This window comes from Equus asinus, chromosome 9 (genome assembly GCF_041296235.1).
Source record: "Equus asinus isolate D_3611 breed Donkey chromosome 9, EquAss-T2T_v2, whole genome shotgun sequence".
In the NCBI taxonomy this organism is placed as follows: Eukaryota; Metazoa; Chordata; class Mammalia; order Perissodactyla; family Equidae; genus Equus; species Equus asinus.
In genome coordinates this window covers 91,029,323-91,047,467 of record NC_091798.1, presented here as the reverse complement: position 1 = coordinate 91,047,467, position 18,145 = coordinate 91,029,323, and the positions used below count along the sequence as shown (strand labels likewise).

At 43.2% G+C, this 18,145-nt stretch overlaps 1 long non-coding RNA gene across 6 annotated transcripts in view; it reads left to right on the top strand.

The window, feature by feature from the left end:
• LOC139046231 (uncharacterized) overlaps positions 1–18,145 on the top strand; it is a 50,759-nt gene that overhangs the window by 22,065 nt on the left and 10,549 nt on the right. For 5 of the 6 annotated variants that reach the window (XR_011506046.1, XR_011506043.1, XR_011506045.1 and 2 more), the window contains one exon: positions 1–5,066. This exon is cut by the window's left edge. This is a non-coding gene — a long non-coding RNA (uncharacterized lncRNA). The other variant, XR_011506041.1, reaches the window with a different exon arrangement.

The window sequence follows — 18,145 nt, the reverse complement described above, 5'->3', positions numbered from 1 at the left end:
AAGAATATACAACTATGTACCGGGGGGGCTTTGGGGAGAAAAAGGAAAAAAATAAAATCTTTAAAAAAAAAAAAAAAGACCAGATGTGTTTTAAAATTCTTTGGACTTTAGAAAGGTACGTGGCACATCTACCTTGTGTTAGAAAACACCCCCAGGGGACTGTACTCCATAATCCAATCATTAATATTTCTGTGGGGAGGCATGTGAATTTTTACATTAAATAGAATAAGTACCTTTACGTGAATTGGGTTAGATTTTGTTGCCAAATGAGTTCAGATCAGTTCTTCCCACCAAATAAGTTTGGAAATAATTTTAGATTTTTGGATTCTGAATTGTAGATAAGGGAATGTGAACTCATCCTGGTTTATAGATAAAGAACCAGAGGCATAGAGATTAGATAACTTGCTCAAAGTCATATGGCTTCCAAACAGATAGAGGCCACGGTCCAGCCATGCTCTTGACCACTGTGTGTGCTGCCTCCTCTTGTTGAGGAGTTGGGCTAAACCTCCCCAAATGTCTCTTGCAAGTCCAGGAGGCTTTGATTTCCTGACTTCTGACTTCACCCTGCCTACGGCTCTCCCCAGGGAGATGCAGAGATCTGCTCCCAGAGGCCAGGTTGAAGTGAGAGACATCTGGAAAAAGGAGACCTCCTCTTCTACTCCAAGAGGATTGCCTCACAGAAAGCATTTTAGTTTCATTGCCCCTCGACTGCTAGGCAGAGCCAGCTGAAGCCAAGATTGTGGATCTTCCTGGTTCTTCTTTGGTAAGCCTGCCTTTTGTATCTTTCACCACCACCTGTTCCCCAGAGCACCTCATGAGTCCCCATGATTCCAGTTTGCTCCCTTTGCACCCAGGCTTGAGGACTGATTTTCCCAGGAAAGGAGTTGACGCCTCTGAACCTTTCTTCTGCCATCTAGACATGGTTTATGGAGTAGTGGGAAGAAAATGGATGTGGACATTCAAAGACCTGAGTTTAAGTCCAGATGTGCAAACTTGGGCCAAGCTGCTTGACCCCATTCGTCAGTTTGTGAAATAGGGTAGATAATACCCACGGAGGAATCTGGGTTTTATGGAGCCTGAAGTTTATACTATTTGGGGAAGCCCTTCTTTAAACAAAAGAACATAAAATTGTAAACACAAATTGAGTGGGTACAAGATGTATATTTATTTAGAAATAATGCCCATGGCCACACAAGGGGAAATATGGTGGATTGGAAGGTGTAGTGGAAACAGTCATCTTAACAAAAGGCCATTTTTGGGGTAGAATTTACAAAAACATATGACGTGTGTGAACATGTTGCCAGGGCCCCTTCTGAGGTGGTCCATTCAGGGAGGGGTCCTGAAGCTTAAGATTTATTAGCATCATGGGAAATTTGCTTCTGTATCAACCTCACAGGGTTGTTGAGAATTAAATCATAAGGCTAAATATATGCAAACCTGTTTTTTAATCACTAAATACTGTGTAATATTAATCATTATTTTGATGCCTGGAACTGAGCATAAATGTTTATTCAGTAAGTGGCAAAATGGATGAAATTCACTCTCACCAAAGTATTTTACAGGCTTATTGTATTGCCTTTCCCTAGGCCTTTAAAAATTAATCAGAATAATATATGCACATATTTTTACAAAAGAGTCAAATATTGATAAAAGACTTGCAAGAGAAAATAGCAATTCCCATGTCCCACCCTTCATATTTTCTAATTCTACTTTCCAGAGTCAGTACATTTCTTCCATTTTGCTAAATGATATGTTTTATATTGCTTTTTCCTGATTTATCAATGTTGGATATTATCTAGTGACTTTCTATTTCACTTTCTTCTTCCCATTCTCCCAATGTACTTTATTTATTTTTTTAAAGATTTTATTTTTTTCCTTTTTCTCCCCAAAGCCCCCAGGTACATAGTTGTATATTCTTAGTTGTGGGTCCTTCTAGTTGTGGTATGTGGGACTCGATGAGCAGTGCCATGTCCGCACCCAGGATTCGAACCAACGAAACCCTGGGCCACCTGCAGCGGAGCGCGCAAACTTAACCACTCAGCCACAGGGCCAGCCTCAGTTATGGTACAATTTTTATGACTATCTTAATATGAAATATTATTTACAGCTGAACCATAGTGGACTGTGATATTTCTTTTCGTATACATCTTTTTTATTTTCTTAGAGTTAATAGTTGTGCCGTGTTTTCATTTGCTTAGTTTTTCATTGTACGTATATTGTTTTCCCCACTCTCTACAATAGCGTTTTATATATTTTTTCACACAATTAAATTCTGCACACTACAGAGATCCACGGAGCCCTCTGCTCCAGATTGTTCTCGTTGCTCTCTAGGCAACAATATGGACCTTCCATGTGCTGTCATGCTGGGTATTTCCTTCATCTCTCTCCTACATTGGATTTCCTATTTCCTGTGTTCCTCATCTTTCTCTTTCTTGGTTTGTGCCCTCTTCTTGGTGGATCTTATTCTCCAGTAGCTTCCTGAGGAAAGGTAAATGGGAGGTAAGTTAATTGAGACTCCGCATGTCTCAAAATGTCTTTATTATAGTCTTATAATTGACTGATAGTTTAGATGGATATATCATTCAGAATTTGGAAGGCATGCCATTGTCGTCCAGCTTCTGGTCTTGCTCTGAGAAGTTCTGCCATTCTATTCCCAATCTTTTCGACCTGATGACTTTGCCTCTTTGGAGGTGATCTAAAATTCCACAGTAGCGTGTGTGGTAGATTAGGTTACTGCTCAAAAATATTCACTCTTCCTCCTCCCCTCCCACCTGTGTGGGTGGAGTATACTTCCCTGCCCTTTGAGTCTAGCCTTGGCCACTTGACTGACTTTGGCCAATGGGATATCAGCAGGTATGTTGCAAACAGAGGCTTGAAAAGCACTTGTGTGGTTGAGCTTGGTCTCTCATGCTATGTCATCAGAAGCAGGGGAACATGCTGATGACTAGCTCACCGGGTCTAGGTGGAGGATGAGTAATACATGGAAGAAAACCAAACAGTCCTAGCCAAGCTCAGCCTAGATCAGCAGAGCTGCACAGCTGAGCCCAGCTGAGCTCTGCCAACCCTCAGCTGATTCACGGATCAGTGGTGATAAATTACTATGATTTTAACCACTGAGTTTTTGGATGTTTGTCATGTAGCATATTGTGGCAATAGCTTTTGGTATCAGTAGTGGGATGGAGACACAAGAAGAACAAGAACTAAGTGGCATTGGTTTGGGGACCGAGTGGTGGGCACAAGCCAGCTAAACAGGAGCCTGGAAAGAAGATGATGATCTGTGTTATGCAGGGATGAAATATTTTATAAATACTTGGTAACTTGGAAGTTAGAATATGCACCTAAAAATTTGTGGATTTTTCCTGAGAGATCTCCAGACAAAATGATTAAGTGTGAGCTAGTTGTATTTAGTTGCATGTAATAGGACTACAAGAAAGAGATTCATTCGTAAACAAACCAGCCAGTTTTCAAGGAAAATGTAGATGAAATAGAGAGCCCAGGAATTCTGGGACTTGCTGAGTTTGAAAATAAAACTTTGTCATCTCCAACTGGCTACTGAGTGGCAAACCCACTACACTGGGCCCCTCTGTTCTGGAAGGTTCAGCAGCAGCAGTTCATCAGCACAGGGTTAGACCTGTTCTGGCTATAGATTTGCCTTTGTTACCCACAGAGCTTTAGCAAGCGCCTCTCTCCGGGGGCTCACAGAATGCCTGATTTATAGTCATGGGAACACACAGCATAGTATTGACCAGGAGATGCACTTTGTGGCAAAGGAGTTGTGAGAGGAGGCCTGTGACCATGGGGTCCACTGGTCATGTCACATACAGCCTCATAAAGCACTGGAATGGTTACTAAGACACAGCTGCAGCTCCAGCTTGGTGACAATACTCTGAAAAGAGGGGGTGCCATCCTTTAGGAAGCACTATACTCATTAAATCGAGTCCTCCATATGGTGCTGTGTCCTCAAGAGGAAGAATACATGGGTCTGGGAATCAGGAGGCGGAAGCAGGAGTGGCCCCGCTTATCATCACTCCTAATTACCCACTCGGGAACTTTATGTTTCTTGTCTCCGCAACTCTGGACTCTGAGGGATTAGAGGTCCTGGTACCCAAATGAGGTGCACTCTTGAGAGGAGACACAGCAGGGATCCCAGTGAACTATACATTATGGCTGCCACTAGGGCATTTTGGATGCCTTGTAACCAAAGACCAGCAGGTGGAGAGGAGTCATCCTCTTGGCAGAGATCGTTGACCTTGGTCAGCAGGAGGAGGTGGGGCTGCTTACACAGTGGGGTAAGGGGGAATGGGTGTGGGTCCTGAGTGACCCTTGTGGGCACCTGTTTCTACACCATTGCTCAATCTTTGAATGGAAATGGACAACAAATCCTGCCTGAAAAAGATGATTGCTAAGACTCCTCTAGAATGGAGGTTTTGGTCACACCACCGGCTAAGCCACCAAGAGCTGCAGAATTGACAGCCGAGGGGGAGGGGAATTTAGGTGGGATAGTGCAGGTGGGAGAGGATGAGTACGGCTTGTGGCCTCGAGACAACAGCACCACCAAGGGCTATAGGTTGTCCCACTAACTTCCATTTTCTAAGTTTCTCCTCAGGAAGAGAGGCCCACAGGAACCATGGAGAACTGGATCTGTGCAGGGCAAGAAATGAACTTGGCAGTCATGGAGGTGCCCTGCTTAGATGTCTCTTTAAGATAATCTGCCCTGGAAAGCGTAGTTGACTGACAGCCCAGCTGCCACACCTCTGGATCCACCACCATGCAGACAAAGGGGCCACATGTCCCTTAGGCAGCTTCCAGCCAATGACTGCATAAGGTGAGGGCTCTAGAGTCAGACTAAGCCTACCTGATGTGGGGCTCCTCTCATGAACATCGTGGGCTCAGAGGCTCCCCTCTGGCCTGGCCGAGGCTGTCTCAGAACTGCGGGCGTCTGAAGCTTTTCCTGCGCAGGTCTGTCTTTCCCCTCGTCTTTCACGTGTATCAGACCTGCACTGCGTCTGAAGGTTCTCCCCATCTGCTCTCGCTCTCTATCCCTTCATCCTTCACAGGCGTTTCCCCAAGAAATCTCTGGCATGTCTAATCTCGTCTTGATATCTGCTCAGAGGATCTGAGGATCTGTGTTTTTTGGCAATAGCTAATTGATATGCTATGACTTGGTGTGGTTTTCATTCATTGTGCTGGACACTTGGAGGACCCTTTCAATTGGGGGACTGCAGACTTTCAGTTAGAGGAAATTTTATTTCTTCTTTTCACATTTCTCTTTCTGGAACTCCTATTAGTTGGACCTTCAGGATCAAGCTTTTTCTTTCCTTTTCTTTTCTTTTCTTTTTTTATGAGGAAGATTGGCCCTGAGCTAACAACTGTGCCACTCTTCGTCTATTTTATGTGGGATGCTGCCACAGCATGGGTTGATGAGCCATGCTAGGTCTGTGCCTGGGATCCAAACCTGTGAACTCTGGGCGGCCAAAGGGAGCCCGTGGACTTAACCACTACGCCACCAGGCCAGCTCCAGCATCAAGCTTTTAATTTTCGCATCTTTTCTCTTCTATTGCCCATATCTTTGTCTTTTTGTTCTACTATCTGGAAGACTTCCTCAACTTTATCATCAACTTTCTATCAACTTTAAAATTTTCATCAACTTTAAAAATTTCGGTTCTCTTATTCTTTTATTTTTTGAGGAAGATTAGCCCTGAGCTAACATCCGCCACCAATCCTCCTCTTTTTGCCGGGGAAGATTGGCCCTGAGCTAACATCTGTGCCCATCTTCCTCAATTTTATGTCGGACACCTGCCACAGCATGGCTTGATAAGTGGTGCATAGGTCCACACCTGGGATCCGAACCGGCGAACCCTGGGCCACCGAAGCAGAGCACACAAACTTAACTGCTATGCCACCAGGCAGGCCCCTCGGTTCTCTTATTCTTAATTTCCAAGAGCGCATTCTTATTTTCTAATTGTTGATTTTTCTATAGTATCCTGTTTTTATTCCAAGAATACACTTTCTATTCTTATCTGAGGATGTTACCTTTACTGTTCTGTCTTTGAAGATTCATTTATTCCCTACGTTGTTCCGCTTCCTCTAAGAGACCTTTCTATTTGTTTTTGTTTGGTTGGTTGGTTAGTAGTTTGGTTTGGTTTTTGTTTCTGCCTTTCACACTGGAAACTTTTCAAATATCTCAAGATTCTTGACTATCTGTTCTTATGTAAGAGTTAGGCACTAACCAGCTAAATGGGAAATCCGTGAGCTTGGGAGGGCCTTGTCACTTCCTGGCTCCACCACGGTGTGTGTGGCAGTAAGCTGGCCTTTTCAGCGGGGGAAACTCAGACGTCAGCATCTATTGGACTTCTCTCTGGGACCATTAATGACTGGAGGGAAGAATCTTCCAGTCTCCTCCTTAAAGGGCATAAGCCTCGCTGCTGGCATTTTGGCTGCTGAGATGAGGAGGATATTTGCATCATTCAATGTTTTATTCTGGAATGCAACCTCCATCATTACTGAAAACTTTCTGGTTCAGTTTTTCCCCAAAAATATATGTAGGGAAGGATTTTTATCACTTTGTTTGGGTTTGTTTGGGTGAGGACCAGATGGTCATTAAATCGATTTTGAACAAATCTCTCTGATTTCAGCTGTCGCCTCACTCCAGCTGTGCCTCAGAGCCTCCCTTTTCAGCGCTTGCGCAGTAATTTCATTCTCTGCAAGTTCTTAGGCTCCACCTTTCTCTCCTCAGCTCAGGCCAGCATCTTCTAGTTACTTTCTGTCTTCACATATTGTGACTTGAGAACAGAAGGGTCCGCTGGTTTCCTCAATCCTGCAGGTGTGTTTCTGTTTCTCCTCTTTCTTGTTGCTGAGAGGGGAAAGGAGAAAAAGATGTCTTTTCTCCACTATCTTAAAACTGAAAGTCTTCCCCAGGCTTTTTCACGTTAAAAGAATAAATGCCTAATTCATGACTAGCTTGCGTAGATTCCCCCAGGAGAGCCTGGCCTACCAGGGTTGGGAGACCCGACAGCGCAGGTGTGCGTGGATCAGCTGGACTGAATGCCAAGAGCAGGAAGCATGATCAAGCTGCAGAAGTGTACCTTTCCAAGTGGTCTGTTCAAAAATGGGATGGGAACTGCAGTTGAGTTGAGGGTGGGCTCAGATGTGGAAGAAGGAACAGATGTGAGATGCTCTAGTGTTGATGGGCTGGCCAAGGCCAAGTCAAGGTGGCAGCCGCTTACTTGACTTTCTGTCCACGCTCTTCTCGTGGCCAAGTCAGGCCTGCCTGATGCCCCTGCCTTAGGGAAGACTGCTTCCTTGGTCTCGGTGCCTTAACACAAAGTAAGAAGCACCAGTGGTCAAATGTCCAGTGTCAGCAAGTGCCCTCAGTGTGCCCTGCAGAAAAGGCCTCCTTACCGAAATCTCAAAAAGTCACACTCTTGCTCTAGCTATGAGCTCTGACTTCTTTGCCTTCACATTTTGTGGATCTTGTCCAGTTTGGGCATTTTCCCCTGCAGGAGTTGAATAGGGTGTGGTGGCTGTGGGGTGGTGTGGCTAGAGATTGGTCACCACTGAAGCAAAGGGGAAACTTCAGAGTCTGGGATGGCCAAGGGGGCCGCCAAATCTATACACTATTCTATAGACTAATCAGAGCAAAGGCATATGTTGTGCAGCCCAGAAGTCATTAAAACGAAGGACGGTTGCCCAAGTGGCAGGAAAGACTCCTTCTACTTCCCTAGCACCTTAGGCTGCCCATGTTGATAGCGACCAAATTTTCAAAACTGTGTATTTGAACATCTGGCATGACACGTCCAAGGGCACTCACGAGGACAGGGAGTCTGCGTATCTGAAGTGGGTACCATCCTTGGAAACCTGGACCCTGGGGGTGCCGTCTCCTCAGCCCTCTCATCCGAAGGCACCTCGGTGATCGCTTGTCCCCACCCTTCCCTAACCCTTTATTCCCTGGCCCTGCTTTTGCATCCTAAGTGGATTAAATTAGAATTTTCCTAGGACAGGTGACACTTTTCCCTTTTGCCCTTCAGTTTTTTTGCCCAATAGCTTGTATATTTTGAGTAGAACAGTTGTGTGAGGATTATCTGCGTGAGAGCCCTTTCCAGAACAAAGTGGTTTTCGGAACAGAGGTAAATGGGCTGCTCTCATTCTGAAGTCTATTGTGGATATTAACAAGATTTCATTTCCCATGAGTTTGTTTACCAAAGACTCTGGTGTGGAATTTATTTAGGAAAAACAAATTACTTTCTAGCTTCTACTTCTTAGCTAAGAGGAATGGAGAGCGATGGTTTAGGAAGCCCCAAAGAGGAAAATCTTGTTATTTTTCTGCTTTTAATTGGTCTGTATTTCCCGTTTTTCTATCTGCTTTTATTTCCCACAAATCAGCCACATCTTTCCTACTTTGCCCATCCATCAGTCTACAAGACTGTGTAAATATAATTCTTGTTGATTCTTTTAAACATTAACCATAATCCAAAAATAAGTCTTAATACTGCAGTCCTAGCAGAGCAAATTTTAACACTGACCAAAGTGATTTGTTTTTTATTTAGACACTTTGAGCTGAATTTGGAGGGTGAAGTGGTCATAGGTAAAACTAAAAATTAGCTACCCGAAGCTTGCGACAGAGGCAAAGAAATGTCAAGTCATTAATGCAAATGACTCCAGCTTCCTTCTTGGAACCAAGCAGTTCCCAGTAAGTCAACATGTGTCACAATCTGTGTGAAAGACCGGAACACGCTACACCACAGCACGGTTGAAAACCCAGCTGCAAAACATTAAGTCTGAGCACAGAGGCCTTCCGTCCCTGCAAGGCTGGCTTATCTCTGGCTTGAGAGTTGCTAAGCGAAGAGAGAGTGCTCTCTGCAGGGAGCCTCGTGGGCTGGGCCTCTTTCTCTTCCCCTTCATTTCTCAGACCACTAATGTGAGTGAGGCCACTGCCCGCTGACCACACCTGCTGGCTGACCACAGATGCATGAGCAACCACTCAGCTGAGCCCAGCCCAAGGTGTCCACCCGCAGAGCTGTAATTTAAATCCCTGGTTGTTCTTTGAATCCCCTGAGGGATGGGGTGATTTGTTACACAGCAGTAGATGCTGATACAGTGTGCTCGTCAATCTGAGAATCCCTGTCTCTCCCATTCTTTATTTATCCCTTCCATAACTCCTATTGCATATCCTTTCTGTTATTTATGATTCTGTCCTTTGTGATTCTTAAACTCTCATTCTTTTTTTTTTTCATTTTTATCTCTGTGCTACAGTCTGAGTCATTTCCTTAGTTCCAGTTTCTATATTTTCTACTTGGGTATTAGGTATATCTATTTAGTTTTGACTTTCAATGGCTGTACATTTCATTTATAAAAGAACTATTTGGTCCTTTTCCAAATCTGCCTTTTCTTTTTATATGCTTTGCTATTTTTTATTATATTTTCTATTCCTTCTTTCATTTTGTAAGTCATTTAAAACACACTTATTTTATAGTTATCTGTAGGTTGATCATTTTCTCTACTTCTTGGGGCATTGATTCTCCTGTTAATTTCATGATCTGACCCTCCAGGTGGTTTCCTCCTCTGGTCTGTAATTTTTATTATGAGCTTATTTTCAGCAGGACTTTTTTCCCCTGGGGAAGAACTGTGTGCCTGGGGTTGTCAGATTGTCAACTTTGCTTCTGCTGGAGTCCTAGAGAGGTTACCGGTTCTCGACCAGCTTTTGTGTTTCTGCTCAGCTTGGTGTTTCTGTCTCACAGTGAGAATTCAGAACTCATGTCAATATACGGCTCAGGCTTGCTTTCAAGTTTTTGTGGCTGAACTTTGTTTTCACCTATAGCCTGAGGACGCAGGAACTTGTCTGATCCTGTTTTTGCTGACAGCTTAAACCTCAGGAACTCAGATTTGCACGGTGCTCAATTCCAGTTGCCTTCCTTGCTCACAGCAGGGACTAAACATCTTATTGGCCTGCAAGGGTGTAAAATTCCCTGGAAGCCCTAGGGCCTGAGCTGGCCCAAACCCTGCGTAGGCTACAGTGGGTTAGCCCCTACTTCCTGCTCAGCTTCTGAGTTCCCGCTATGTTTCTGGAATCTGGAGAGTTCCCTCTCTTTCTGTCGATTATATCTATAGAACTGTTTTGTCCAGTGTTTCTCTGTAGTAGTGGCTGAGGGGAACTCTTCTCCATCATCTCAGCCCACTGAATTGCTGGAGGTTCTCTCCTCCACACATATGAGATATAATTTTATAATATGAGAGGTAAAATTCACGACAAAGAGAGAATGTTTGTGGATCTGTATATGCTAAATCACAATGCAGAAAAATATACAAAGCAAAATTTGTTAGAAACACAACAGTAATGGAGGTTCTAACTTGCTGCCCTGAGACTTCTCCAAATCAAGAAAGTAAAAACTAAGCACAGCAGAAGGGTCAGAATAATGCTATAAACAAGGTGAGCTTAGTACATATATATCAAACTGAGTAACCTAGAAGCAGTGAAAATACATTTTCTGGTGCCTGTTTAACCTTAAAACCCTTGAGAATTTAAACGGCAATGGATGGAGTTGAATTGCTCACGGCTTGTTGCTAAAGGCATTTGCCCCACCTGCTTCACGGAAGGTCATCTGCTTTGGGTTCCTGGTGTGTCCAGGTCAGATTTAAACTCTGTGGGCCACTGGAGCTGTCCTCTGAATCTTCTCCAACTCTGTGGGGTACATCACGGAGCTGCTTTGCTGTGCTGCCATCTGGAGACAGGGTCATATCCGACTTTGGCTATTTCCGTGCAGTCCACGGGTCCTTGAAGCAGGACATTCCACCTTACCAACATCTGACTCATAGAAAACCCATCTGTACACCTACCTGGTGGCCCCTACCCAGAAACTCCTGCTGCCATACTGTGAGATTTGTTTTGAAACCCTTATTGCAATATTGCTTGTAATTATGAAAAACTGAAAACAACTGAAATGCCTATCAAAGCAGGAATGGATAAATAAAATGTGGTATATTCACATTATATTATGCTATGAGTTATCATAATATCCATAGTACGTTGTGATATGAATTATAATAACATTCCATTATGTTATGATATGAATTCTTATAAAAGCCATTAGAATGATTAGAATGCGTTGTACCTATGTGTAACATAATATATCATATGTAAAATATCTCTCTGTATAATGTCAACTCATAGTGTAAGAAAAAAGAAATTTGTAGAATAAAATGTACATTTTTCATTGATATAATTTTTAAACCACATATAAACTATATATTGTTTAAGAATACATATGTATGCGTGTCACATTATTACAAACGGACTGGGACATGCAGTCACGTGTCGCCTAACAATGGGGATGCGCTCTGAGACAGGCATCGAGTGGCAGTTTCGTCGATGTGGGAGCATCACGGAGTGCACCTGCACGCACCTAGACGGCACAGCCTGCCACTCAACTAGGCTGCGTGGTGCCGATCTCACGGGAGCACTGTTGTACATGCAGTTTGTTGTCAGAATGTCATTATGAGGCAGGTGACTGTCCACTAAGTTTATGATAATTGCTCCTGGGTATTGGGGTGAAGAAATGGAACTGTGGTTGGGAACGTCACTATTATCTGTTTTATTTAATTTCTTTTGTATAAACAATACTTGAGTCAAATATGCTAAACTGCTGAGTGTCAGTTCTGAGGGGAAACATATACGTGTGCATACATGTTAGTCTTTTTGCATCTTTCTTTCTTTGACAGCTTTCTTGAGGTATGATTGATGTACAGTAAACTATACATACTTAAACTGTGCAATGATAAATTTTGACAGATGTGTGTACCCGTGAAGCCAGAATCAAGGCAATGAACATTTCCATCACCTCCAGCAGTCTCCTCAGGCCCCTCGGTAATCCATTTCTCCTTCCTCCCTTGAACTTGGGCAACCACCGATTTGCTTCCTATCACTATAGATTGGTTTGCTTTTTCTAGGATTTTATATACATGGGATCCTACAGAATGTACTTTTTTTTGTTCTGGCTGCTTTCACTCAGTTTCTCAAAAGAAGAGCAATTTCTCAAAAACAATTTTAAAAATCTTGGAACTACTGAAAATCTGGAGCATATAATCTGTGATTCAGAGCTGGAGGAAGGAGGGGATCTGTGGAAAGCAGGTACCATGTGGGATAGACTCCCAAGTAGGCAGAACAGACATACCTACTAAATGGCTTCCCTACTCCCCCAAATCTTCCCTCATGTCAACTGTATTTTTTCACTTTCTGACACTGCCTGAAATTGCACAAATGAGAATCTTGGATAGTGGAGAGACCCATTTAAAAACAGGCATTATTGAGAAGCCACTCGTGGCAAGCTGTTCAATGGCATGCCTGTCATCCTAACATCCGCCTTACCTTGGCTTCACTGAAGGGGTGGATGCTTGGCTCATGGGAGGGGGGCACAAAGATGTATTGAAGCTTGGAGAATGGGGAATCGGGGAGATCCGAGGAGACAGCACCCCAGGGGACTTCACGCAACGCTAGGATATTGAGAACCAGAACGCTAGGAGAAGGACCTGAAGAGGTGTGAGAAGGCCTGAAAAGAATGAGTGAAGATACCCAAAGTTAAGGGTCACCCGTTTCAAAATGTTCCAATGAGCAACCTCTGCTGAGAAATGAGGAAGCAATTCTCATTCCATCGTCCTGCCTCTCTTATTCTTAAGATCAGAGAATTCTTATTCTCTAAAGTCAACCTGATAGCACTATTGCTCTGTGATTTAAACTGGCTTTTGTTGGCTGGGCTGGGAGCCCAAGTACCAGATAGAACGTTGTCTCTGTGGAAAAATGTGCCCAAATATCAAATAACTGATCTACAAAGAAAGTTTTGAAACATAACCTGTTATACGCCAGCCAGGGACCCCTTAGGTATATAAATCTTTGTAACAATGAGCTATGTTATAATGGAAATGTTTTCACAGATATAATTCTTAATCTATTGCCAATATCAGTCATTAAAACATACTGTTCGGTCCCGGGGCCCATAAGTGGAAGATGTTATGGAGAAATTGGAAAGGAGCCAGGGAGACAAAGTAAATGATCAGAGGTTTTGAAAAATAGCCCTTCAGGGAAAGGCCTACATTAGTTCAGAGAAGAGAGGTGTGAGTAGACTGGATATGAGTCTTCAAACTCTAAAGGGATGGTACGTTACTGATACCAAGTCTTTTTTTCCTGCGTGTCCACAGAGGGTGATGTGAGAGAAAATGAGTTCAAACCACAGCAGAAAGGATGTAGGCTAGTCAGGTGTCCCCAACCTGAAGATCAGAACCCACTCTCAAGTCACTAAGCTTCAGTCTCACAGAGGAGCAGGTCATTCTTGAGGTGGTTTGAGCTCTCTGGTCAGTGGCAGGCGAAGTTCCCCCAGACCTGGTCATCTGCCCGTGGTTCTTTGCGTACATTATTATTTGGGAACCTGGTGAGTTCTGCCCAACTACAGAAAATAGTTCAGGGCTGCAAAGAGGGAACAGCAGGGGGAAAATCCAGACAAGAGAAATCCCAGCCTTCTATCCATCAGGTGACAAAGCTGCTCCAAAGTGCAGGGAGCCATTGGAGTAGGGTGGCATCAGCCCCCTGCACTAGGGGACAGGTGGGCCACATCTCAGGCAGTCCCTGCGGTTCTTGCTGTCAGTGTGTTTTCAGGGGCTGTTGACAAACCAGAAATGCCTCCAGAGGAGAGCGACTGAGATGGAAACTGGAAACTGGGTCAAATGAGGAGCAGTTGAAGGAACTCCATGTGTTGGCCTTGAAAAGATAAGCCGGGGCGGGATGATAAGACGCTGTTTTCAGATATTTGAAGTGCTGTCGGGTGCAAGAGAGATTGCAACTGTGCTGTGCAGCATGACGCAGAGCCAGGGAGTCCAGGTTGCAGGGACAGAGTTTTCCACGTGGAAGAAGGAAGCGGTTTATAATTATTAGAGATGCTCAAAGCTGATTGCATCGCCACGGGACGCAGGGAGTCGTGCAAAGACTGGATAGATATCTCACAAGAACATTAGCAGAAGAATTTCAGGATCTTTTTGGGTTTTTTTCCTTTTGGTGTCGTTAATCAAGGGAAAGTTCTTGAAGAGTGAGTTGACCCAGCAATAAGACTTTTCCTCCGGTGCTCGGGAAAGGCGGCCTTTGCCGTCGGAACCACTAGAGGGAGTCAGGACAGCGGCATCCCAGAGCCGCCATCGGGCTCTTCCTTCAGGCGGCTCCTGAGGCTGGCTCCTGGCTCCTGGCTCCTGTGTTCTGCTGCATGCAAGCCTCCCCATGAATCTTTCTGGACTGTTCATGTCTGACTAAATTCTTTAATGTCCGAGGGGTTCTGTACGTCCAGGGGCACAACCACTGCTGTTTGTTTAATGCTCGGTTTATTCATTATGTAAATAGATTGAACAGTATCCCTCTAAAAATGTACACTGCTTATACAACTAAAAAGGTGAAAACTTATGAATTTAACAAATGTAACATTTTTCAGACATTTAAACATTAATTTACAAGTTAATTGAATTCTCCTAAAATTGTGATCCTGTATCTGAGTCTTTTAAAGGCTACAAAGGCCTTAAAAAGCAGAAACACACACAAAGAAATCATCTCACTGATTACAACACTCACTATTATATTTAAACTTAAATGGGTATAAAGGACTTACATATTTAAATTTATTTCTCCTTTGTCACTACTGTTATGAGTATTCCTATACTCACCCAAGGATAGGGTATCTTTAGAAAATACGTATTTCTTTACCTTCCTGATGATACAGTAGTTTGCTCAAACTCAAAAGCAAAAAATATCACCCCTGGGTAGCTCAGGTTGGAGGTGCTGGGTTTTGAAATTTCTTAGAAACATATGAAACCTTCCCATGCACTTAAAATTCTAGTAGATCTAATCAATTTAACTTATAAACACAAGTTTATATGTTGGCAACTGAAAGTTGGCACCTGAAAGTATATGCTGCTGAAACAAACACCTAAAACAGTGGGAGTGACTTTGGTTAGAGGCTGGGAGAGTTTTGAGGGGCATGATGGGGAAAGCCTAAGTTGCCTGGAACAGGCTGTTAGCAGAAATTCAAAATGGGAGGATGCTGCCAGGGAGGGCTCAAAAAGAAGTTAGAAACATGTTGTTGGAAACTGGGGGAAGAGGGTTCCTTGTTAGGTAGTAACAGAAAGTTCAGCAAAACTGTCTCCTGCAATTGGTGAAAAGCAGAATACCTAAGTGATGAACTTTGTTATCTAGCTAAGATTTCGAAGCAAAGTGTGGAAGGTGCCACCTAGTTTCTTCTTGCTGCATACTGTAAAATGCAGGAGGAGAGAGGTAAATTGAAGGAAGAACTGGTAAACAAGAAGGAACCAGCACTTGATGACTTTAAAAATTCTCAGTCTCTCCAGATGGCAAAAGATGTTAAAATCAAGAAATAACTTTTGAGCGGGACAGAAAGAGTACAAAATGAAAGGAGGCTGTTAGACCTCCAAAATTCTACTGGCAGGAGGCAGAATGATAAAACTTCTCAGCTGCAAACATGTGCTACCTTTCATGAAAAAGGAAAGATGACTCAGAGGACAGAACCAAGAGCTACTGTGGGTTATTCCCAGGCCTGGCGTCTGATCAAGGAACTCTGGCAGGAGCTTCCTAGGCTAATTTCAAAACTGCTTTGGACTGGTAACTCCTTTTTACCTTCCATTCACCCTTTTAAATGGAATGTCTCTAACTATTTTACTGTATCTGTTCCTCCATTGTGTTGGGTGTGTTGGGAGCCAGATAGCTTATCTTTAGGGTTATAGATTGAGAATGACTATACCCAAAGAACTCATCCATACCCTTGACCTGAGTTAGATGATGAGATTTTAGACTTTGAGCAGATGCTGTAATGGTATGAGGTTCTTGGGGACCTTGGGAGGGAGTAAATGTATTTTTCATGTGAGAGGGACACAAATCATTGGGGACCAGGAGGTGGACCATGATGGACAGACTCTAAGGTAGCTCTTACCTTCCCCAGCTCTTGGTTTCAACCCTCGTGTGAGCGCCTCCTCTTGAGTGTGAATGGGAACTGTCACTTGCTTCTGACTAGTAGAATTTGGCGAAGGCAATGGGATATATGTGATTACGTGTACATGACTACATTGCATAAGATTGTAGTCCATCTCGCTAGGAGACCCCCCTCCCTTGCTGGCTTTGAAGGAGCAAGTTGCCCTGTTGTGAACTGCCATAGGGAAAGGGCTGTGCAGCAAGGAGCTGAAAGCAGACTCCAATGAGATTCAGCAAGAAAATGAGGTCCTCAGTCTGACAACCTGCAGGAAGCTGAATGCTCCCGTAGCTACATGAGCTTGAAGCAGATCTGACCCCAGTCAAACTTTTGAAGTCTATTGGAGGGAGGATCACAAGCAGGCTAATATCCCGCGAATGTGAGCCAGAATCCCACAAGGATGGATTGAAACCTGTATTTGTTCTTATTGCCTTTGACCTTGCTGACAAGAAGCTGGGGTCCTTCATCATGGAGCTAAACACATACACCTGGCCCAGGCGTCAGAAAAACTAAAAGAGAATGCAGGGAAGTTGAGCAATGGCAAGGCCAGATGCTGCTTCACGCCAGTGAGGAGAGTCAGCAGACCAGCAGCAATGTGTGTCAGCTCCACAACGACTCATGCAGGTACCAAAATGTAACATCACATAAACATAGAGGCTCAAATATTTTTAAACTATTAACAAAGTTGGCATAATTCTCTTATACATTTAGCCTGAAAATCACAAGTCTAATTTGCACTTTCACGGGCTCACTCTGGCTGCCGAGTGGAGTATTCTCTTGTATGGTTGGGTTGCATTGTGTTTACACATTCATCAGTTAACAGAAATTTGGTGGTTCCCAGTTTTCGACTGTTAAGAATAATGCCGCTATAAACAGTCACGTGCAAGTCTTGGTGTGGACGTATGTTTTTCTTTCTCTTGGGTAGATTCCTGGGAGTGGAATCACTAGGTTGATGGTAGATGTCTATTTAACTTTTAGAGAAACTGTCAAACCGTTTTCCAACGTGGCTGTACCATTTTACATTCCTATCAACAGTGCAGCAAGGTTCCAGTTCCTCCACGTCTTCACCAACACTTGACATCGTCTCTCTTTACATCAGAGCTGTTCCAGTAGGTACACAGTAGAATCTCATCTTGGTTTTAATTTGCATTTCCTTAGTGACTAATGATTTGAGCATCTTGCCACGTGCTTATTAGACATTTGTATACCTTCTTGAGTGAAATATCTACCCAAATCTTTTGCCCATTTAAAATTGGGTTGTTTGATTATTGAGTTGTAAGAGTTTTTATTTCTCCTGTATACAAGTTCTTTATAAGATCTGTGATTCTCTATATTTTCTCTTAGTCTGTAGCTTATTTAAAAAAAATTTTCTTGATTATTTTAAAGTACAAAAGTTTAATTTTGATGATGTCCAATGTATCATTTTTTCAAGTTTCATATTTTTAGTGTCATATCTAACTCTTTGTTCTACTTATAGTTACCAAGATTTTCTCCTATGTCTTCTTCTAGAGGCTTTATAGTTTGAGCTCTTACATTTAGGCCTATGATATGTTTGAGTCCATTTTTATATATGATGTAAGATAAGGGCCCAACTTCATGTTTTGTGTGTGGATATCCAACAGTCCCAGCACCATTTGCTGAAAAAAGATTATCCATTCCCCCATTGAATTATTTTGGCACCTTTGTCAAAAATCAATTGACCCTAATGTAAGCGTCTATATCTGGAATCTCAGTTCTCATCCATTGACCTATACGTCTATCCTTGTACCAATACCTACTGTATTGATCCATGTAGATTTTGAAATCAGGAAATATAAGTCTTCTAACTTTGCTCTTCTTTTTCAAAATTATTTTGACTATATTTTGCATTTCCGTATAAATTTTAGGGTCAGAGTGTCAATTTCTGCAGAAAAAGCCTCCTGAGATTTATGTATTTATTTAGTGAGGAAGGTTCCTCCTGAGCTAACAGCCGTTGGCAATTGTCCTCTATTTTGTTGGGGGATGCCTCCACAGCATGGATGATGAGTGGAGCAGGTCAATGCCAGCGATCCAAACTGATGAACCCAGGCCGCTGAAGCAGAGCACGCAGAACTTTAAGCACTCAGCCATGGAGCCGGCCCCAACCTGCTGAGATTTTG